Genomic DNA, 25,184 nt, shown 5'->3' on the forward strand with positions numbered 1-25,184 from the left:
AATATAAGCACTAGACCAATTAAGATGTGTAAAATTCAAACCTTCAAAAAGATGATGAACCACCCAATGCGACCAGAATGAGGTTATTCCACATGAAGTTACACATGAGATTAGAAGTTCATCGCTACGCTCGTTGATTTGTAGGTCTGTAGCCAAGAAGATGACCTTAGATGACTTAACATTTAACATACCAATGCGGGTAAAAGTGACAGAGATAATAAACAAATCTGCTAAAGTTATAATAGCTATTTAATTACTGCCTGATAGGTTGCTTTGGTTTTGCAGATGCAAAAGCACTGCATATTGTGATTTTTGTGTTGGCCAATCATTGGCGTGAAATATGAAATTCGACGGCGTGGAGGCAACCGGCGTATGGCGCGCCGTCGACACCTTGACCGGCGTCGTCGTATGCCAAAAAATGTCGGTGGCGGCGGCGTGGCGCGGCGGCGCACAGGTCTAATGGGCAGTAAAGTCAGTCAAGTGTAACATTTTTAGAAGTGTTATTTTGGAAGCACGAAAGAAAATTCCCTTATACCCCTAACCCAGCTGCCGAAAGCGAGGTTCCTGATGGCTAGCTATTTACGTCGTTTTTGTCATTACGTCGTACATATTACGTTTTACATCGTTTCATTTTGGCGAAAAAATACCAATTACGTCACTTTTTGTTACACGATTGTTGCGATTTACGATGTGCATCAAATCCGATGCGATATGTATTACATTTTTTTGCTGTGCACATCTTTTCTCGTTCCTCGCGTCCCTTAGGATTTGACAAGGATAGACTTTGCGTTGATGTTACTTATGAGGCACGTATGTGCCTCTACTTATTTTTCAGAAATCTAGACCAACATTTGAAAAGGGCGTAACAGCCAAAATTCACTCCTTGTGAATCTTCGTCTACATATATAGCTATATATTTTAATTTATTGAACGGTTACTCAGTCTTGCACTTATTACAACGAGCTTTTTATTTACCCGACGTGTCGACACGGGTAGTGTGGCTTTTTCGTGTTTTTTTTCTCAATCCCCGTGACGAAACGGCGGGTAGATAAAAAAATCGTTGTAATAAGTGCAAGACTGAGTAGCCGTTCAATAAATTAAATTAAAACGTACAGTCGATCCATAATCAGTATAGCTATCACAGTAAAAATAAAAGTGATATCACATCAGATTTGATGCACATCATCGCCGTCGTAAATAGAATGTTTTATTACATCTGAATGACGTAACAAAAAGTTGACGTACTTGATATTTCGTCTTCAAATTAAAGCAATGTGATTAATTTTAGATGTAATATGGTCGATGTAATTAAAAAAACGACGTAAAAACCGGTCAGGAAAAATCCCGCTTTCAGTAGCGGGGCTAGGGGGATTCGGATGTTTTCTCTCATTAATAAAAACACATTTTTAGATGAAATTATTTCACATTTTATTTAATTCCGAAGCATTTGATTGTTTCCACACCTACAAATTTGTACATTTTAATTTTTAATCACCTCATGAAATTAAATTTTTTTTTTATATTTTATTTTAAATATTGATTTTGAATTGTTTTGTGACGTAACTTCTTAATTTATAATTTCAAATTCTATGTGTGTGTTTGTATCATATGTTTGAATATTTATGAGTTCCTTCCGAAAGTTAAAGTATGGCATTTGTCGCTTATCTTACTTATTTGTATTGGAATCCCGCAACTACTACCGTAAATTGTATTCATTCTCTTCCCGCTGATGAAAATTCATTATTGAATGACTGAGATTTTTCCAGAAAGTCCTCTGGAGTCTTCTGGGAATTCCTTCAGAAGTTCCTCCAGGGATTTCGCCGTAAGATCCTGCTGGGATTCCTATGGAAGTTCCTCCAGGAATTCCTTCAAAAGTTCGTCCAGGAATTCCAACAGAAGTACTTTCGGAAGTTCCTACAGGAATTTCCTCAAAAGATTCTCCAGGAATTCCTTCCGCGGTTCCTCCAGGAATTCCTTCGGCAGTTCCTCCAGAAATTCCTTCGGCAGTTTATCCAGCAGTTCCTCCAGGAATTCCTTCGAAAGTTCCTCCAGGAATGCCCTCGAAAGTTCCACCAGGAATTCCTCCGGAAGTTCCTCCAGGAATGTCTTTGCAAGTTTGTTCAGGATATCCTTCAAAAGTTCCATTCGAAGTTCCTCCCGGAATCCTTTCGGAATTTCATTCAGGAATTCTTTCGGAAGCTCGTCCAGGAATTCTTTCGACAGTTCCTCCAGGAATTCTTTCGGAAGCTCCTCCAAGAATTCTTTCGGAGGATCCTCCAGGAATTCCTACGGCAGTTCCTCCAAGAATTCCTTCGGCAGTTCCTGCAGGAATTCCTTCGGAAGTTCCTCCAGGAATTCCTTTGCAAGTTTCTTCAGGAATTCCTTTGCAAGTTTCTTCACGAATACTTTCGAAAGTTCCTCCAGGAGTTCCTTCGAAAGTTCCTCCAGGAGTTCCTTCGAAAGTTCTTCAGGAACTCCTTCGAAAGTTACTCCAGGAATTCCTTCGGAAGTACTTCCAGGAATTCCTTGGGCAGTTCCTCCAGGAATTCCTTCGAAAGCTCCACCAGGAATGCCTCCGGAAGTTCCTTCAGGAACTCCTTCGAAAGTTACTCCAGAATTTCCTTCGGAAGTTAATCCAGGAATTCCTTGGGCAGTTCCTCCAGGAATTCCTTCTAAAGTTCCTCCAGGAATTCCTTTGCAAGTTTCTTCAGGAATTATTCGGAAGCTCTTCCAGGAATTCTTTCAGAAGTTCCTTCGGAAGTTTCTTCAGGAATTCCTTCAGCAGTTCTTCCGGGAATTCTTCTGGAAGTTCCTCCAGGAATTCCTTCGAAAGTTTCTTCAGGAACTCCTTCGAAAGTTACTCCAGAAATTCCTTCGGAAGTTTTTCCAGGAATTCCTTGGGCAGTTCTTCCAGGAATTCCTTCGGAAGTTCCTCTAAAAATTTCTTTGCAAGTTTCTTCAGGAATCCCTTAAGAAGTTCTTCCGGGTATTCTTCTGGAAGTTCCTCCAGGAATTCTTTCGAAAGTTACTCCAGGAATTCCTTGGGCAGTTCCTCCATGAATTCCTTGGGCAGTTTCTTCAGGAATTCCCTCGAAAGCTCCACCAGGAATTCCTCCGGAAGTTCCACCAGCAATGTCTTTGCAAGTTTGTTCAGGATATCCTACAGAAGTTCTTCCGGAAATTCTTCTGGAAGTTTCTCCAGGAATTCCTTCGAAAGTTCCTCCAGGAATACCTTCGAAAGTTAGTCCAGAAATTTCTTTGGAAGATAATCCAGAAATTCCTTCTTAAATTCGTTTGTTTAGGAATTCCTTAAGAAGTTCCTACAGGGATTCCTTTGAAAGTTCCTCCAGGAATTCCTTCGGAAGTTCCTTCAGAAATTTCATCGAAAGTTCTTCCAGGAATTCCATCGGAAGTTGCTCCAGTAATTCTATCGGAAGTTTCTCCAAGAATTCCTTTGCAAGTTTCTTCAGGAATTCCTTCGGAAGTTCTTCCAACAATTCCTTCGGAAGTTCCTCCAGGAATTCCTTTGCAAGTTTCTTCAGGAATTCTTCAGAAGCTCTTCCAGGAATTCCTTCGGAAGTTCCTCCAGAAGTTACTTCGGAAGTTTCTTCAGGAATTCCTTCAGAAGTTCTTCCGGGAATTCTTCTGGAAGTTCCTCCAGGAATTCCTTCGGAAGTTTCCGCAGGAACTCCTGCGAAAGTTGCTCCAGGAATTCCTTCGGAAGTAATTTCAGGAATTCCTTGGGTAGTTCCTCCAGGAATTCCTTCGAATATTCCTCCAGGAATTCCTTCGGAAGTTCCTCCAGAAATTCCTTTGCAAGTTTCTTCAGGAATTTCTTCAGAAATTTTTCCTGGAATTTTTCTGGAAGTTCCTCCAAGAATTCCTTCGAAAGTTCCTCCAGGAACCCGTTCGAAAGTTTCTCCAGTAAATCATTCGGAAGTTCCCCCAGGAACTCCTTAGTAAGTTTCTTCAGGAATGCCTTCGAAAGTTCCTCCAGGAATTCTTTCGGAAGTTCCTCCAGGAGTTCCTTCGGAAGTTCCTCCAGGAAATTCCCCCAGAAGTACCTCAAAGAATTCCTTCGGAAGTGTGTCAGGGTATTCCTAAAGAAGACTCTAAATAACATCTGCGGAAGTTTCTTCAAGAATTCCTTTTCAAATAATTCCTTCAAATGGATCAATCAAGGTATTTCATTTAGCACTCACCGCTTCAAAACAACGGCGGCACTGTATACGCATATTTCTATTCGTGTGGTTTTCACAGAACATGTTCCGGTGGCTCGATCTGTTCGTTTCATAGCGGCAGTTTTTGCTTTTTGATTGATCTATTGTCTATAAAAATTCTTCTGATGTCTAGAAATTCCACTATGAGCTACTGCAGAAATTTTCCCATGAATTCCTCCAGAAACTCAACTGGGTATGCTTAAGATTTTTTTTACGGATAGTCCCTGAATGTCCACCAGTAATTCTCCAAGGAATTCTTCCTGAAATACTTCATAGAATACCCCTAAAAAATCCCTCTCAACTACTATCGAAACTCACATGGAATTCGTGACCCAACTCCCATCCATCGAGAATTCTTCAGGAAAATCTCAAGGAGTTCTTACATAAATGCTTATAGGAATTCAATTACGATTTCCTGCAGACAATCCATAAATTAACCCAGAAATTTCACCATGCATTTTCTTCAAAATTCCTCCAAGAATCCCCCGGAAAATCTTTTGGGAACTTTTTGGTAGTTCCTTTGGAAATTCCCCTTGCAATTCTTTAAAAATTCCACTGTGACCCATCTGAAATTACTCGAGAAAGTATGTAAAAAATTTCCCGGCAATTTCCACGGAAACAATTTTAGGCATTCCTACTGAACGTTTCTCTTTGTAATTTGAAAAAAGAAGGAATTTCCCCGGAAGGTCCAAAGGAAATAACCGTGGAAATTTTTCAACCAATTCACCTGCTTTCTCTTTCTCGAGTTTCTGCAGGTCTGCGAAAATTACTTTAATTCATTTAGGAATTCTTACAGGAATTCCTTGAGGTATTTCACTCCGGTAAACTAGAGGAGATAGCTTCCATTTTTTTAAATTTTAAGAATTTTAGAATTTTAGAACTTTGGAAATTTTAGAACTTTGGAATTTTAGAATTTTAGATAGAATTCAAGAATTTCAGAATATTAGAATTTTAGAATTTTAGAATTTTGGAATTTTGGAATTTTAGAATTTTGGAATTTTAGAATTTTAGAATTTTAGAATTTTAGAATTTTAGAATTTTAGAATTTTAGAATTTTAGAATTTTAGAATTTTAGAATTTTAGAATTTTAGAATTTTAGAATTTTAGAATTTTAGAATTTTAGAATTGTAGAATTTTAGAATTTTAGAATTTTAGAATTTTAGAATTTTAGAATTTTAGAATTTTAGAATTTTAGAATTTTAGAATTTTAGAATTTTAGAATTTTAGAATTTTAGAATTTTAGAATTTTAGAATTTTAGAATTTTAGAATTTTAGAATTTTAGAATTTTAGAATTTTAGAATTTTAAAATTTTAGAATTTTAGAATTTTAGAATTTTAGAATTTTAGAATTTTTGAATTTTAGAATTTTAGAATTTTAGAATTTTAGAATTTTAGAATTTTAGAATTTTAGAATTTTAGAATTTTAGAATTTTAGAATTTTAGAATTTTAGAATTTTAGAATTTTAGAATTTTAGAATTTAGAATTTTAGAATTTTAGAATTTTAGAATTTTAGAATTTTAGAATTTTAGAATTTTAGAATTTTAGAATTTAGAATTTTAGAATTTTAGAATTTTAGAATTTTAGAATTTTAGAATTTTAGAATTTTAGAATTTTAGAATTTTAGAATTTTAGAATTTTAGAATTTTAGAATTTTAGAATTTTAGAATTTTAGAATTTTAGAATTTTAGAATTTTAGAATTTTAAAATTTTAGAATTTTAGAATTTTAGAATTTTAGAATTTTAGAATTTTAGAATTTTAGAATTTTAGAAATTTAGAAATTTAGAATTTTAGAATTTTAGAATTTTAGAATTTTAGAATTTTAGAATTTTAGAATTTTAGAATTTTAGAATTTTAGAATTTTAGAATTTAGAATTTTAGAATTTTAGAATTTTAGAATTTTAGAATTTTAGAATTTTAGAATTTTAGAATTTTAGAATTTTAGAATTTTAGAATTTTAGAATTTTAGAATTTTAGAATTTTAGAATTTTAGAATTTTAGAATTTTAGAATTTTAGAATTTTAGAATTTAAATATTTTAGAATTTTTTGAATTAAAATTTTTTGAATTTTAGAATTTTAAAAGTTTGTAATTTTTTGAATTTTTAAATTTTTGAATCCCTCAATTTTTAAATTTTTTAAGTTTTTAAAAATTTTTGAATTTGAATTTGAATTAGAATTTTGAGATTTTGAATTCCTAAAACTTTAAATCTTTTTAATTTTTTAAATCTTAGAATTATAAAAAAAATATTTTATTTTTAAGTTTTTAAATTTTAAAATTCTTGAATTTCAGAATTCTTGAATTTTTGACTTACTGATTTAAGATTTTAGAATTTTGGAGTTTTAAAATTGTACAATTTTAGAATTTTGAAATTTTAGAATTTTTAAATTTTAGAATTCAAGAATTTGAGAATTTTAAAATTTTTGAGTTTTAGAATATTAGAATTTTAAAATTTTGAAATTTTAGAATTTTAAAATTTTAGAATTTTAGAATTTTAGAATTTTAGAATTTTAGAATTTTAGAATTTTAGAATTTTAGAATTTTAGAATTTTCGAATTTTCGAATTTTCGAATTTTAGAATTTTAGAATTTTAGAATTTTAGAATTTTAGAATTTTAGAATTTTAGAATTTTAGAATTTTAGAATTTTAGAATTTTAGAATTTTAGAATTTTAGAATTTTAGAATTTTAGAATTTTAGAATTTTAAAATTTTAGAATTTTAGAATTTTAGAATTTTAGAATTTTAGAATTTTAGAATTTTAGAATTTTAGAATTTTAGAATTTTAGAATTTTGGAATTTTAGAATTTTAAAATTTTAGAATTTTAAAAAATTTTAGAATTTTAGAATTTTAGAATTTTAGAATTTAAAAATTTTAGAATTTTAGAATTTTAAAATTTTAGAATTTTAAAATTTTAGAATTTTAAAATTTTAGAATTTTAGAATTTTAGAATTTTAGAATTTTAGAATTTTAGAATTTTAAAATTTTAGAATTTTAAAATTTAAAAATGTTAGAATTTTTAAAAATTTTGAATATTTGAATTTTTAAATTTTTGAATTTTTGAATTTTTAAATTTTGAAATCTTTGAATTATTAAAATTTTGAATTTTTAAATTTTTGAATCCTTAAATTTTTAATTGAATTTTTAAATTTGAATTTGAATTTTAAAATTTTTAATTTTAGAGTTTTTGAATTTTTGAATCTTTAAATCCTTTTAATTTTTAAATTTCTGAGTTTTTAAATCTTAGAATTATAAAACTTTTGATTTGATTTAAAAAAAATATATATTCTTAAATTTTTGAATTATTGAATTTTTGAATTTTCAACTGTTTGAATCCTGGAATTTTTTAATTTTAAAATTTTGGAATTACTGAGTTTTTGAATTTTATCTCTATTTTTATCTTTAAATTTTAAAATTTGTGATTTTAATTTTTTTTTAGTTTTAAAATTTTGGAATTTTTGAACTTTGAAATTTTTGAAGTTTACATTTTTGAATTTTCATTATCAGCATACGTTTTCTGACGGCTCGTTAACTATCAATTACTGTGAGAAAAACCTTACATGATTACTGAATTCCATTCACAGCCAGATGACTTTGCGGATGACAGCATCCGTTCAGTAGATACTTCCAATGATTTCACTTTACCACTTTGCTTTCGGTTTGCAATTCCAAATGAACTCTGTAAGTGTCACAAATATTAGCTCCGGTGGAATAGAGATCGAAATTGAATGGAAACATACCTGCGGAACGTGGAGGTTTCTGTTCTGACAGATCATTTCGCTTAAATTGGTAGAATCTTATGCGGGCCACCAGATACCCGCACCTGTGAGATAACGGGATCCTTTTTCGCACGTTTGTTCAATCTGCAAACAAAGCATCCATCATTGGTTTCATATAGTTTGATCTGGGCATTTTCGTTCATTCAAACCTCACTTACCTGCTTGATTAGGTGATACTTTTCTCGCACCAATACGCTGATGCCGCTCAACTGAAGTTCATTATTTATTTCCGCTGTTTATTGCTGCCACTAGTACAGATTAATTTTATTTTTGCAGAGAAATCACTTCCAAAGTCAAATGCAAACAAATGCCGTCAAACAAAATGCCGTCCGACTGCGCTTGGATGTTCGGTTTGTTGTCATTCGCATTGCAGTGATTTTAGGCAATATTACATTGATTATGTAAATGTGTATTGCTTTCGGGGTAATATTTCGCTTTATTTTTTCTCATGCATAAGAAGGTATGCAAAATTATGTTTGATTGACGTGGGAATAAAAACATTTTCTCCGATTAGATCTTACGACGAGTAATGCAATAAAGCGTGGTTATGATGTGAAAATACGCAAAATCGGGTTTTACGTAGGATTTTCTGGTACGTTTCGAAGAGTTGCGTCGCGGCATATTAATATTTTTTTTGCTGTGATATATGTGGACGAAGAATCAGCAGGAATAAATTTTGAATGTCACGACCTTTTCAAATGTTGGTCTTGAAATATCAACACACTAAGCAAGTAGTCAGTAAATAAAGCTGCATATAATATTTCGCGATAATTTTGATGCATCCAATAGATTATCGCCCTGAGAAGAAAACTTTTCGAAAAAGCGAAAAAAAAACACTGTTCCACTGAGTGCTGTGTAAATGTTTCTGTCCATTGTCTAATGTTAGATGTTGAGTACTTTTGGTCGAAAGCGGTGTTCCTGTCTTTCTTTTCTTTTGACTAAATATATTCATATAGTGTAAATTACATTGAAAATGCGTTCCTTGATTGATATTTTTCAGATCATATTACGATTCAGTGTAATGCCCTCAAAATGTCTTAGTCAGAAAACTAAAAGAAAATCTTCATGAGTTATCTGCGCTACACATGTTTCAGAATCGTACACGTTTTACAGCAAATGTACTTCCTCCGACAACGCACTTCATCATCGTAAAATTAAACCTAAATAAGCAATTTTCAGGCTTTCAGCAGCTTCCAAGAACGCAAAATCTCGCGACCACTTCTGGGCGATCATCAACCGCCAGAGAACAACCCGCAGATTTCGCTTCGATAAAGGGCACAACGCATATGTCTTCCTGTAGCCCAGGAGAAGTGCCACGGCATACACACTTCACAGCCCGGTCAAATCGTAAAACCAAAGTGTTCAATTTATTTTACGATCTAGTTAAGAAAGGAACTGACCGGCAAGGAAAACCGGCAGGCCCAAAACAAAGACTAGGGGAAGATCTGTCAAATTAGATACGCGTTTTAAGTGTTGCCCGAACCGGGGCCCGAAGTACTTTTATTTAGTTGCTTTCATATGGCCTCCGGTGGACGCCTCCATTCGGAGCTTTGTACGCCCGGGAGAGATCAAAAAGGATCGGTCCCATGACCATGGCCGGCGGAGTCGTAAATCGTCAAATCTTCAAATCCCGGTTGCGCGCTTTGTGGTCATCGATCGACAACGTGCCGGGCGTTGTTGGCCCTTCCGAAAGTGACGAAGGATATACAATTTCCTTCCACAACAAAGAACCACTGCACCGTGGGGTTGGCTCTGCGATTTGGGTTATCAAATTTGCTGCCAATAATTAAGTAACATTTAAACTTGTTTCTACATTCAACTACATGTTTTTTTAAAACTAGAATTCTTGCTCTTTTATTATCAAAAAAAAAAAACTGTTTTGGCCAACAAGATCGAACAAATACCCATCCTTGGTGTATTCCCTATATAGCCCTAATGAAGGGGTGGTGCTGTTACTAATTTAATTTCTTGTTCAGCGGTGGGACCGTAGACGGTACGATAAACCATTCTGATAATCGGAAATTTCGAGGTTTTCATAACTCCAGAATGCGCATTTGGTGCCGAACATTTACAATTTTCCGTGGAAGGATATTAATTTATGCTCGCTGCCACCTAGGTGGCATTCCCATCGACCATATGCCGTCCCCTGACCGTTCCTCGTTTTTATTAGCTAAAGTTTGAATTGTAACAACGGCTTTACGAGCCTCTTTTGTTTCGCTTTCATCGCCGCTGGACCAGTGCTCACAACTTCATAATAAATTAGTGCAAATGATCGAAAGTCACTTCTGCTCCTCTTCGGTCAGTTTTGTATCCTCGAGGGCTCCTTCCGCCACGTCGGAAGATCCTGAAGAAGCCGAAAACAAACTCTAGTAGTTAATTTATTCATGTTTTATGCTAAACTGTGTTCCCGTGGCGGCCTGGTGGCATGGCGGACGCGCGAAATTGAGTGGTGAGCATCAACAGCGCGCGGACAGCCAGGCAACAAGGTCTAATTTCAAACTCCGGAAAAAATAACACCAAAAAAACCCGAATTATTGCTGTAACGCCCACCCCTCGCGGGCAGACACTTCCCTTGCGCAAGTGTTGAACGGACGAAACTGGAGTTCTGCCAGCCGAGATGATCCTTGGCGCGGCGAGCCTTAGTCGGACTCAAGCGATTTGCCAAACGAAAATCTGCTGCCGATGCTGGCCGGGTGGGCTGACCATGTTTAACAAGGCGCCAGAAGTGCCGAAATCGTTTGTTTCAGTTGTTGGTACAAATTAATTTTTATGAGCTTTTAATTTATCCTTTCCTTTGTGGTCGCTGTAAAAGTGTAATGTTTTGCGCTTGTTTTAGCAGCTGCTAACAGAAATTTGAAATGAACATCAACGGTGTAGTGGGCAATGTATTGAATATATACAGGAGATCGAAAGCAAAGAGAGCAGAGAATGATTGACGAATACCAATAAGCTTTTCAGTTGATCATTGTGCACCATGGCCCGGAGAACTATTATCTTATATGACTTTAAGGTATGTGATCAGTATCTGTATATTTCTCGTGATGGACCAAAAAAATCAAGTCATTTATTTGGAATGCGGTCGAGTGATAAATGGGAATAAGACTCAATTATCAAGAGATTCGAAAAATAAACTCCTTCGGGTAACCGATTCTCCCGGATATTCCTTGTATTGATTTTGTGGAAGACACCAGCCTGTGATCGGTAATAATAATTGTGTAGACGTTTTGCTTTCTTAAAGTGCTGTTATTGACTTTGTTATTTCACTCAAGACCTTTCTAAATAATCGAGAAAGGCATCATCGCCGCTAGGTGGTTGACTCTGTTTTTTTTTATCTCGGAAGCACATCTATGCGCTCCCACCATGTGGCTTCCAGTTTCGGACCCTTACGATATCATATTTAAAATTCCATAAAATCCACGTTCATGAATACCAAGCATGTGGGATCAATGCATAAAATAAAACTTGCATCATTGGCATATTACGAATTAATTCATGCATCCCAATCATGCTATTTGATTGCACCAATCCTATTCCAAAATAGCTCAATCATACCTCCGACCTAGCAATTATATCATCTGTCAAGTGAGTACAAGCACGCAGGTACAAACAAAACCACTAACAATAAATTGTCAGACGCAATTACCACCCTGAAAGCAGCAGAAAAAGTTCACTCTCTCGCGCGGTGGGCCCCACATTGACAATCCTAATAATTTCAAATGACACCTCGTGCTGACTCGTGGAGGCACATTCGCCGTGTCATTATGGGGTGTTAAATATCGGTTTTATTATAACAATTATCATCCGCTGTTTCCGCTATACCTTCCCGCTCGTGCCACATTTGACCACCTACCTCATCGGGAGGCTTAGAAGAGGCACACGCGACACACATTAGCCGTGTAGTTGTTTTTAAATGCATGTGTCTATATGGGAACGTGAGTTGAAAAAACGGTGACAGAGAAAAGGTGCTTAAAACAACACCCGCCCGAATAAGGGAATGCAGTGTTTCTTACAATTTAATTTTAGATGGAACCAAATTACGACAATTTCCTCACAATATTTTGTCGGAAATTTTGCTGCTTGCAACATTCAGTGTGGATCCCTAAAGTTTTTCTGGTTCTTTTCAAATCAAGAAACCCCTTTTCTTCAATTACTGAATTTCACAATGTTGATGCTTACTTCGCATTGAAATCCAATTCAATCGCATACCCTTAATGTCCACCGCCATCACCGACGTTGACGTGTCGTCAATTTGTGGTCCCGACTCGGAGCGCGCGCGTGAAACGAGAAACGGAAATGTTCAACCTATAAAAAGTGAGAATCAGCTCTAGTCACCCATTAGAGTCACGCGTCCGTCTCATCGCCGGCTCTGGTCCCGCCATACTACCCACCGTTAATTGCCTCTGTCACTGTCAATGGACGCTTATAGTTTGAAAAGCTCGGTGCCATAACCATCGGTGCTTCATCGACCTCAGCGCAAAGTAGGAGTGGACTTCTCTGACCTAACGACGATGAAACTTTCTCAATTAGGTCTATTAATAAGCAAATTGCTCTTTTTTTCGGGTGCTTCCTTACCCCCAAGACCCCCAGAGGTGCTGCGTCACAAAGTTTGTTCGTTTAGCTGCTTTGGGGGCTGTAATTCGACATAATAAATGTGCGAGCGGCCGAAAAGTGATTGCCCGGCTGCCGCTACCCAGTCGTTCTCATAAGCCCCATGGCTGCTGATTGCGCTTTAATTGTGGGAGAATGACCGGAGGCCAGTTCCCCAGCACATTCGATGATTTGTTTTTGTGTGAACCTCCCAAAATTGGTTATTAGTGGGTCAATTTGGGGGAGTCAAGATGATTGCTTGTTTATTTGAATTAGTGTTCGGTATTAGTTTCGTTTATGAGTACCTATCATGAGATGGAAACGTACATGATTCTGTTGTGAGCTTCAGGGAGATGGATTTATATTAACAATGTTTTAATTAACGATCAATAATCTGTCATCGTTTTCGTCACCATCAGGACCAACCCTAAAACATATAATTTAACCCTTGTGTGGCCGACCGGGTACCCGGGTACAATTCGCGATATATAAATGAATTTTCATAGTAGGAAGTTGAAACTCTGTCACATCCACAATAATGACAACCAAAATCGATTATACGGGTTAACTGAAATTTTGATTCAGGAGGGGGTGGAGGGAGGGGTTCCGACATTTTTTTACCCTTTAAATGGCCGGCAGGGTACCCGGGTACCTACGAAACTAAAAAGCTTATATCTCAGGCAATTTTCAACCGTTTCTTACCATTTTGGGCTCATTCGATTCAGAATATTGTCCTTTATCGTGCTGGTTTAGAATCGGACTGGTCCGGCCCCTCGGATTACCGAGAAATCCGGATTTCTAGGGACATTTCCTGCATAGATTACACTGATCGTTGATTTCGATAGGTAATCAGCAATATGGGTATCAAACTTCTTGATATTTCATCAGCAGGTTGATTTTTATCGATTTGGGTCTATCAGACGTGCATATCTCCAATTGGTCATTCCAGAACAGGTTTCTCGAGGGTGGTGGTGGCCATGAACACTTTTCAAGGGAAGATCAACAATAGGAGTATCAAACATCTTGAAATTATTTCTAGCGTGTGTTGTTGATGCTTCTGGGTTCACCAGACAAGTTGACTCCGGAGTGGCCACTTCGGAACAGGTTCCCAGTGGGGCCAAAAATGGTCATAAACATGTTTCAATGGAACCTCAACAATATGGGCATCAAACTTCTTGAAATTGCCTCAGCAGTTTGTTTCTGATTCTTTTAGGGCCACCAGATGTGCTGACTTTATAGTTTCCATTCCAGGACAGGTTCCCCGTAGGCTGTTAAGAGGCAATAAATACTTTTCAATAGATCCCTAGCATAATGGGTATCAATCTTTATAAATATAAATAAAAAAATTAGAAAGCAGCTGTTTTTTGTAACCCGTGTGTTGTGAGCAAAATCATTGCGAGGATCACCCTTTGACCCCAGAAGGCAACTAAGTGGTCCACCATCAGGAGAAATGACCAGGTGTAGAAGATTATATTTTGAAGCTGTGATTTTTTATAAATCTAGACATTTGACATTTGAAAAGGGCGTAACAGCCAAAATTTATTCTTCCTGATTTCTCATCTACATACTAAGCTATATACATAGACGAAGAACGGGAAAGAATAAAGTTTGGCTGTTACGCCCTTTTCAAATGTTGGACTAAAAATCTATTGTTGGCGTAATGCCAATTCTGGAAATCCGTCCTAGAAACTATTACTTGTTGTAATTGTGAGAGTAAAAGCACTGAGCACTGAAGGTCCGGGACACCCGGAGTAAAGATAAATTCTTGAAAATCGTCCTAGTATACAGTGGTTTGTTATGAATGTGAGAGCAAAATTCCGCTAAATGGTCCTCCGGGAACTCCGGAACATTCAGAGGAAGGGCCAATTTTTAAATTCATCCTTGTAAACCGTACTGTTTCATAAAACGATTTATGCATCAAAATGAGAGCAATATAATTGCAAGAACCAAACGTTGACCCCGGGAGGCCACTAAGTGGTGCTCCGGAAGCTCCGGAATAGCCGAAAAGGTAATCAATTGTTGACTTCTTTTGTAGCAGTGTGCGATCAAAATTAATTCGAGGGTCATTCATTGACACCGTGTGGTCGTTAGGTAAGCATCCGGAAGCTTCGAAACTTTCGAAGATGTGCCAATTTTTTAAGTCGTCCAAGAAAGTTGTGAGTTTTTAGAAATCGCTTGTTGAGAAATGTGAGAGCATAATAGATACAATCTAAACGGAAAGCCACAAGGTGGTCTTTCTGAGGTTTTAAAAAATCCAAACGAGTGGCCAATCATTCAAATACATCCAATAATTCTGCGACTTTCAATAAATCGTTCGTTCACTTCAAGTGGTGGAATAAAATGGTATATCTTATCGAAATCGTCTTATGACAAGTTCCAGACATTCCACTAGAAGCTCTAAATAACCTATGACTGACGTATTGTAGAGCTCCATAATTGTCAATCTTGGGTGATGTTCCTCTAGTTTTCCTAAACGTTTAGGGTTCCCAGGTCCGATTCCACCGCGTGCAGCAGCCAGCGTGTTCGTGGCCCTCCATAAAGTCTATCCGGATCTCTGGTCAATATTGTTTTTGCTATTCTTTCTTCCGATATTTGCACTAAATGACCGGCCCACCGGCCCATCGAGAATTGTACGTAGCACTCGAAAACGCGAAAAGCTTTCCGGTCCGCTTCTGTTTACATCCTGTAACCGACAAATGGTTACAAAATTGTTTAATTTAGTAGAGAGAAAAACTATACAAATATTTAGCGATTTTCACCGCCTTGTGGTTTTTGGAGCGGGTGAAGGTTTTAGAACCCTATTACTCGGTACAGCGCTACCAAGGTGGGCGTTATGACAGAGCCAGATTCGGTAATGGTAGCGATAACCGTGGTGTGACAGAACGTCAGCGGAAAGAAAAGCGGATATGCCTTTCCAAGGTCCACCAGGAAAGTGGGGCAGAATGAAAGGGAGCGAACCTCAGGGATGGGAACAGAAAAAATGTGTAGGGACTTGGATCTCAACCGCCGAACGAGAAAGATCGAAAGTATTAAAACTAATCTTGATCGGAATTTCGAGTGATCGCTGTTTTTCGGCACATTGACAAGTTGCTAGCCGTAGGGAGTTATTCCCCCAAGAAGGCCTAAAGTTGATTTTTGGTGAGATTTCGTGATCCGGAACCCTTGGACCCAACGCAACCAAGCCGAGGTATAGTGAACTAGGTAAGTCGGTATTGTGTTCTTCTCGTTTTGTGTTCTTCTCTCTATCGCGGAGTTGCCGCCACACAGCCGTCCCCACCACCGAAGCGAAGTTCCACTCTGCCGCTCTAACGTGTGCAACAACCACTCTTGGTTTGACCGTCGTGAGTCCGTTACCAGCAAAGCGAAGCCATCTTACTTTTTGCGCCACCACGCCACTCCGGCGTGGTCGTCGGGAACCTGTATTTTTCCCGTATATTCTCGACCGCTGTTACGTCAAGCCCCGCCGCCAAGCTGTTCGTTCGCCCGATACTGGTAAGCTGTACGTCTTCATCACCTGTTCGCTGTGCACCGTGCCGCCGTCCCCGCCAATGTTTTGCCCGCTCCGTACTCGTCCATGAACCACCCCGCTGCCCTCGTTAAACGCTCGGCAGCTCGCATCCCCGCAGTGACGACTGCGACCATTCTTGTTCTACATAAGCTTCTGTAAAACACTGCAAGTGAGTAAATTAAAATGTTCTAAAACTAACCCCCAATCCATACTTAACAAGGTCCGAAAACCCCCCCACACATCCTCGAAAAACGACCCTGGGACTCGAGGACCAAACGAGGCCTTTTGAGCCCACCTCATTGATTGCCGTTGGTCAGACCAGCAGTCTGAGGGTTTAACCGATTCCTCTTCTGGGTATCGTAGAAGATTCCTCGAGGGCTAAGAGTAGCCGTACCAGAAAAAAGGTATCAATCCTTACGAATCAGAGCAAATTTCGTTTCCAATATTCGAGGAAGCACCTATTCGCAGCAGCAATACGTCTTTTTACTTCACAGGAAACGTCATGTCACAAGTGTTCAAAAATAAACAAATTTCTCAACAACTTCCCCATCATGCACTTCCTCAGCAGTAACATCAATAGGTCTACCTTTATCTTTACCCGCAACCATGTACTGCGTCTTGATAGAGTCGATGGTTTAGTCTATCCTCGTCGGCACCCTCGTCATTAGGGCAAAAGCCTCCGCAACTGTCCTGCGAGCAAGGATGTTAACGATCATTCAGTAATTTGCGTTCGATCATTTAGTAGTTTATCAATAGCACATTCCAAAAGCTGAATATGAAAATATGTTTTATTGTGGACTTCTAGTGCGAAGGTTTTTCTACAACTTTGCCTAATGGTTCGTTAATAGAATTCAACTAATAACGGAGTTAGAGCGCTAGTTGCAGTAACTTAAACTAAATGATTAGAATTTTGTTATCATTTAGTCTAAGTTACTGAATCTATAGCTATATCTCCGTTACTAGTGGAATTCAAACAACGAATTAGGCATAGTTGTAGAAAAACCTTCGTACTAGAAGTCCACCATACAACATTTCCTGTAATTCAGCTTCTGGAATGTGTTACTGACAAACTACTTAATGATCGAACGCAAATTACTAAATGATCGTTAACATCCTTGCCTGCGATCGTTACCAATGTAGTCAATGTCGTCCGCAAATATCAGGAATATATGCGACCATGTGATGATAGTGCCATTCTTCTTCACGCCAGATCTCCTAATCACCCCCTCGAGTGCAATATTTAGAATAAATTTGAAAGCGCATCACTCTGCTTCAATCTCTTCACGATCACAAACGCGGTTGATATGTCGTCTGCAACCCGACTACTTTTTTTTCGAGTCATCACGCGTTGCACGTATCATCGTAATCAGCTTCGCCGGAGAACCATGTTCAGACATCATCTCCCACAGCTAATTTCTTTTCACTGAATCGTACGCTGCTTTGAAATCAATAAACAGGTGGTGAGTCTAAATATTTAATCCGTCATTGATCGGCCGTCACGGCCAGAGAGGTAGGTGAAACTAATTAGACTAGCCGGTTTCTTCATCTACTACAGTAGACGTTCGATAACTGCAAGTCATTTAACTGCAATGCTTTTTTACTGCAATTCGATAGTTGCAACAGTTTTGCAGTTATCGGGCCGCTAAACTTCAAACTGATGTCAAACTCAATGACAGCTGCATTGCGCTGCACATTTAGATGCACTTTTATTGCATTTGACGTCGATTGACAACCGTTTGACGTCTAGAATGCGTTGCAGTTATCGAACGGCATTCGTTAACTGAAAAGTAAACATTTTGCAGTTATCGAACGGCTACTGTACTTCATCGCATCTAGTTACAATTTTTTTCACGCAGATTATCAGTGGATTCGGATAGTTATAAAAAAATTCAAAAATTGAACGCTTTTCCAGATGTTCCGGAACTTCCGAAGGTCCACATGGTGGCTACTCGGAATCAATTTATGGTCCTTGCATTGATTTTGCGCTCACAATATTAAAAAAAGATTAATGAAGATAATATTATAAGACGAATATTTGGAATAGGTCTCTTCTCCTTTTTTTTACTTTGTTGCAAAAAATGGTTCACGATTACGCAACTGTTGAAAACAAAATGTAAGAAATGACGATTGATTCCGGTATTTTAGGAGGACTTCTTGGTGGCCACTCGGGATCAATGAATGATATTCGCAATCTCGCGCTTAGAATCATTGGGTCGTATTTGTATTGATCGGTTTATCTTCGACGATGTTTTCTTCTTATCAATGCAGTGAATTGCGGTAGTTTGCCAAATGTTCATGGTTGTAATGAAGGATGATTGCATCTTCCTTCTTCTTCTTCTTCGTTGGCATTACATCCCCCACTGGGACATTGCCGCCTCGCAGCTTAGTATTCATTAAGCACTTCCACAGTTATTAACTGCGAGGTTTCTAATCCAAGTTACCATTTTTATAAAAATACGAGAAAGGCAAAAAGGCGCAAATTTCTAGAATAAACTTTCGTAGTATCAGATAGAGGCCACCTAGGATCGAAGAGTGGTGCATAGACTGGCCCAGGAAACAAAAGGTTGTTGAATTCTACGGGGCACCCCCCAGGATTGTGTCATTGGATGAGAAAATCAATCTCTAAAAATTTCAGATCAATCGCTTGTTGCATAAGCTGGCGCATTTGATTTGAAGTTCATAACTGATAACGTCTCGATAGAAGAGAAAACTTTTAATCGAATAAGCCCAAAATTGTTGAAATCGGTTATAAATTTCCAGAGATATAAGCATTTTAGTTTCGTGGGTACCCGGGTACCCTGCCGGCCTGGTAAGGGTGTTTTTTTTTGCCGGCCACACAACAGTTAATCTTCTATATAATAAAAATGAAATAGTCTGTGTTCGTATCCGCATAACTCGAAAACGACTCGACAGATTTTCTTCATTCCTTCAGCAGTATGCTGGTTATCGTTTCCAACGGGTTTATATGATATTTCCTCATGCCTACTATGCAGGACAACGTCTGCCGGGTTGACTAGTCTGTTATATTTTTTTTTTGTTTTGTAAAATATTCTTATTGAAGAATGTTGAAGTGAACTTGTTTTCAATCAAAAACAAGTTGAAGTTAATCACTCTTTCTGATTTATCATATGACAAATGTTTCAACAGTTAGAAAAGTGAAAAATTCTTCTTCGAACTGTTCAATGAATAAAGAAAAATTCTGAAGGTAAGGTACAGTTTTCTAAAAACATAGGCATTATTTTCTTAAGAAAAGTAATTTATTTTAAACTTTTAATGGAATGTCTTTACTTGTCATAAGACGAGTTCATACTATCCCATTCCATTAACTTTAACCGTTACGTATTTCGACCTCAACAGTAAGGCCGGCCGGTAAAACGGCAGGATGGATTTTCTTCATTCCTTCAGCAGTTACGTTCGTTATGGTTTCCGACGGGTTTATATGATACTAGCTTTATGTACCCGGCCTTGCTCGGAATTGTCAGTTTGGTTCGCAGTTTTTTTTTTCACAATCGGAAAATGATAAAACCAATTGGTCAACAGGGTAATTGTGTTTACTTACTCGTGGGTTTGAATAGCCATATTCCGAGCAAACGTCTATTTCTAAAGAAGGAAAAACCTCAACCGATGCATTATTCCGGGCAAACGCATATTTTTAAAGAAGGGATCACACCCACCATTGCCTTATTCCGGGCAAATGCCTACATTTAAAGAAGCAGTCACATCCACCATTCAGAAGGAAACACATTATTCATTGCTTTTCACTGGGCAAACCATGATTCCGATGAAGGGTAACAATAACCATTGCTTTATACCCAAATGCATGCTTTCTATGAAAGATTTTACTGATGCTGTTCATAATTATCCCAAATGCCTTCATGTCGAATGACATGTTAATGGCCAGCTTCATTCAGGGAAATGTCATATTCTTGGATATGTGTATCGGGAAGTATCGTTTTCGGGAAATATCATTTTCATTCGTTTCATTCGTCGGGTCTGCTCATTTTTCGGAGAATGTTATTATCGGGAAAATGTTATTGTCGAGGTCTTGGTATTTTTGAGGAATTCGGGCAATTTGTTTTCGGAACATTGTACAATGTCAAAGAACCTCGGATGAACTAAATAAGACGGATTTTAAATTAAGACGTTTTCTAAACAATAGCAACCCCAATAACCTCCCGCATTCCAAAAGTCCCTCCCAGCCTGTCTATAATAGTTTCCTTTGTGTAGAGAATACGTGTTTACAAAATGAAAATAAAATGACCTACCCCTACACACTTAAATCTCAAATTTTACCTCGGTAATGTTTTTTTTTACCGATTTTATCCTGTAAAACTTAATTTAAATCAAAAGCTCAGTAAACATATCAGAATTAACCGATCTTTGTAATAATTTAAACCGATGCCTCAGCACTATAAAATAAATACTGAAATACTGTAGTGTAAATTACCGAATAACTCGGTATTTATCAAATTTTTCAATTCTGTCAAACAATTATACTGAGCACTCGGTAAAAATAATAAATTTTACTGAGCTTACGGTAGTTTATTAACCGACTTCTCAGTCTCCGAAAGACCTTCGTGACGCCTGATGTACCGCCATATTAGTCCTCTGAAAAATGAAATTATAAGTTTTCCTTGAGAAAGTGTGTTGCGCACGTTTCACGTTTTATTTGCAATGGAAATGGAAATAATTGAGTTGCTGTTAATGTTAAGGTAAGAAAAAACATAAAATTCCCAGCCAACGGAAAAATTATCGTAGTTTAAAAATTGCAGGAAATCGACAGCATCCGCTGAGAACGGCCCGTTTTTTCTTCAGAAAAGGGCTGAGGAAGTCGGCAGTTGAGATTCAGATGTTTAAAAGCTCTGCGAATGTAACTCCCCATTATTCCCTCTTAGTATTGGAAATTAATAATGAAATATGTTACAATAGAAAATACTTTTGTTTTTCTTTTTTCCGCTAAAACAAAAAGGATGCGAAATTACATTCTGTTCGGTAATTTGTATTACAGAAGCCCGTATTTTTTTACAGATCAACCTGTATTTCTTTACCGAGTGCTCGGAAATATTTGACATTTCGTTATCGAGTATGCAGAACTGAGAACTCGGTAAATTGTTGAACTTTTTACTGAACTGACTACCGAGAGCTCAGCTGTTGGGAAATCGGTAATTCATTTACCGAGCCCGTTAAAAAAAATTAAATGTGTATCAACTCAAATCGTTTCCTTAGGACAGACAATATTTGAAACAAATTTGGTTCAAATTGGTCATGGGGTTCAAGACTTACATTGAGTTAATCGATTGCTAAGCAATACCCCTCCTCCCATATCTTCCCTCTTTTTCAAAAAGTATTCCCGACCACACTATCGTCGCCTCCCTAACATGAAGAATATGTGTTCCAAATTTGGTTGAAATCGGCCAAGGGGTTCAGAAGTTATACTGAGTTGATCGAAAACTAAGCAATACCCCTCCCCGCACACCCTCCCCCTTTTACAAAGAGCATGCTTAACCCCCCATTGTCGTCTCCTTGAGATAAAGAATGTGTGTACCAAATTTGGTTGAAATCGGCCAAGGGGTTCAGAAGTTATACTGAGTTGATAGATAACTAAGCAATACCCCTCCCCGCACACCCTCCCCCTTTTCTGAAGAGCATGCAATCGTCGTCTCCTTAAGATAAAGAATGTGTGTTCCAAATTTGGTTGAAATCGGCCAAGGGGTTCAGAAGATACACTGAGTTGATCGATAACTTAGCAATACCCCTCCCCCCACACCCTCCCCCTTTTCCAAAGAGCATCCTCAACCACACTATCGTCTTCTTAACATGAAGAATGTGTGTTCCAAATTTGGTTGAAATCGGCCAAGGGGTTTAAAAAGTACACTGAGTTGATCAATAACTAAGCAATACCCCTCCCCCCAAACCCTCTTCCTTTTCTAAACAGCATGCTTTGCCCTCCCATTGTCGTCTCCTTAAGATAAAGAATGTGTGTTCCAAATTTGGTTGAAATCGGCCTAGGGGCTCAGAAATTACACTGAGTTGATCGATAATTAAACAATACAACTCCCTCCACACCCTCCCCCTTTTCCAAAGAGCATGCTATCGTCGTTTCCTAAAGCTAAAGAATGTTTGTTCCAAATATGGTTGAAATCGGCCAAGGAGTTTAAAAATTACACTGAGTTGATCAACAACAAAGCAATACCCCTCCCCCCACACCCTCCACCTTTTTCCAAACAGCATGCTTAACCGCCCTATCATCGTCTCCTTAAGATAAAGAATATGTGTTCCAAATTTGGTTAAAATCGGCCAAGGGGTTCAGAAGTTATGCTGGAACATACATACAAACATACATACAAACATACAAACATTGAGTTTTATATATATAGATAGATAGATAGATATATATATATATATATATATATATATATATATATATATATATATATATATATATATATATATATATATATATATATATATATATATTAGAGTGGGGCGCAGTTGTATGGAAAAACGCAAACTTCGTCCGATCAAGTGAGATCAAGGTTTTTCTGAATCGTTTTGGGACCCCAATCAACTGTGCAAAATATGGGCTCGATTGGTTGCAACCTCGCATGCCGCATCGCGTTTTAAATTTACATGGAGATTAGTATGGGAAAACGTACTTTTTTACATTTTTGCTCTTAGCGGCTTCAATTTATCATCAATCACGTGACTCAATACGTTAGCATCTAGTCTGGAAGATGCTGAAAGACTTTGCCGAAGAAGGTACGTAGCTGGAAGGTCTACAAAAAATGTTATTACGTTTCGAAAATTGATTGTGTAAACCATATGCAAGAAATCAATGTTTCTGCCAGCACTACCGGACAACCTATGGTTCTCGAAGGGCAAAACCCATCTTCCTTCTCGTCGGATTTTTTTCTTTGTTAAATGATTCCGGATAGCTCTCATTAGCTCTAAAGCCCTATAAGATCAATTATTTTGAAATAACACTAAATTAAATTATTGGTCTACGTAGTACGGCAGTGCTGGCAGAATAAACGATTTTTTGCATATGGTTTGAACACTCAATGTTCTAAGCGTTATAACTTTTTTCGTAGACGTTCCAGCAACGTGCCTTCTTCGGCAAAGTTTTTCGGCATCCTTTGGGTTATACTTTAACGCAATGTGCCACTTGGTTTACGATGAACTGAAGCCTTTAGTAGTAGAAATGCAAAAATATACGTTCTCCCATACTAATTTCCATACAAACTTCAAACGCGATGCGGAAAGCGAGGAAGCAACCAATCGGTCCCAAATTCTGCACAGTTATTCAGGACCCAGAATGGCTTCGAAAAACCATTGATTTGAAAAAATGATCATGACGCCCCACTCTAATATATATATAAGATATAAGATATAAGATATAAGATAAGATGTATCAAATTTACTCCACATGATCATTCTTGCAAACAAATCATGTTGCTGCAGAAAACTATCAGATTCCATGTTATCGCACTAAATTGCATAGCTCTTCAAACCATTAGGCATGCATTTGGAAAATTCTGATGTCATGTTCATCAAACTATTTAATTTATGACGTGACGCAAAGAAACACTACTTGAACACTTCCCCAAGCTTATTCAGCAAAATGTAGTCATGTGACTACTGTTCTGATGTTGGTTTTTCATAATAGTACCCAAATGAGTGCTATAATAGATTTTATGCAACCCATTTGAGTTGCATAATGGTCATTAAAGCACCCATTTGGTTGATATGAAAAAGTAGGCCATTTTATCACTCAAAGACGAACTGCAAACCAGGTAAACCTATAATGAAAAACCAACATAAGAACAGAAGTTACATGACAACGTGTTCAAATATTGTATCCTCTGTGTCGCGTAATAAATGAAATAGTTTAATGTATATGACATCCAAATTTACCAAATGCAAGTTCATCTATTGCTTCATGGCTTGTACATCAATGCAATGTGGCACGATAACATGGAATCTGATAGTTCTCTGCAGCAACATGATTTATTCGCAAGATTTGTGCAATATCGAAGGTGTTTGAAAAAAATATTAAAACTAGCATTTGCAATTTCATAGCCGGACATAACCTTCTGAATCAATTTCAATCCGGATATCGTTCGAAACATAGCACTAAAACGGCGATGATTAAAATACTTGACGATATTGGTTTTGTGATCGACAACGGACGTCCACTTGTTTTCATTCTTTTAGATTTCTCCAAAGCAGTCGATACAGTATATTATGTCACAAATTGAAAACATAATTCGTTTTTTCGGATCATGCTGTTGCCCTAATTGAATCTTATTAAAGTGCAAGATCCCAGGCTGTCTTCAATGATTTTGTCAAGTTTTTGTCCTATAATATCAGAAGTTACTCAAGGAACCATATTAGGGCCATTTTGTTCTCACTGTATATTAACGATCTACCGTGCATAGTAAAGTACTGCAAAATTCACCTGTTCGCGGATGATGCACAGATAGGGGAACGGTTCGGCACTTCATCTCATAGCTTTTATTTCCATCCCATCAAAAACAAAGCAATGAAAAGGGATTTGATTTGTTTTTTTTTTTTTTTAATTTTTTTTATTTGTTCCAGCAGTGAGAACGTATGTAAGCAAATAGAAGCAACGAGATTGGTGCTGTATTTCTTTGTTTTGCGATGAGATGAATATAAGTTCAGTGAGATGTTAAATGGAACAGTTCTCCTATATTACACATGTTTGAAAAAGTCAGCCGCAGATATCGCTGAGGATATTAACACCGATTTGCAACAAATTCACGAATGGTCTAAACGTCATATGCTATCATTAAATGCTAATAAAACAAAAGCTATTTTCATTTCGAATAGCTCTTCTCATGGTTTTATTAAACCATTATTGAAACTTAACGACGACGTTATTGAGTTTGTTGATAATGCAAGTTCAGGTATCCGTGTTGATTCAAAATTTGAATGGGACAAGCACGTTATGATACAATGTGGGAAAATTTACGCTTGTTTAAGAACGCTGTACAGATCATCAACATTTTTTACTTGCGCTATAAAATTAAAGTTATTCAGAAGCCTTATTACTTACTCTGGGCGAATAGGCCTG

The sequence above is a fragment of the Armigeres subalbatus genome, chromosome 2 (genome assembly GCF_024139115.2).
Source record: "Armigeres subalbatus isolate Guangzhou_Male chromosome 2, GZ_Asu_2, whole genome shotgun sequence".
In the NCBI taxonomy this organism is placed as follows: domain Eukaryota; kingdom Metazoa; phylum Arthropoda; class Insecta; order Diptera; family Culicidae; genus Armigeres; species Armigeres subalbatus.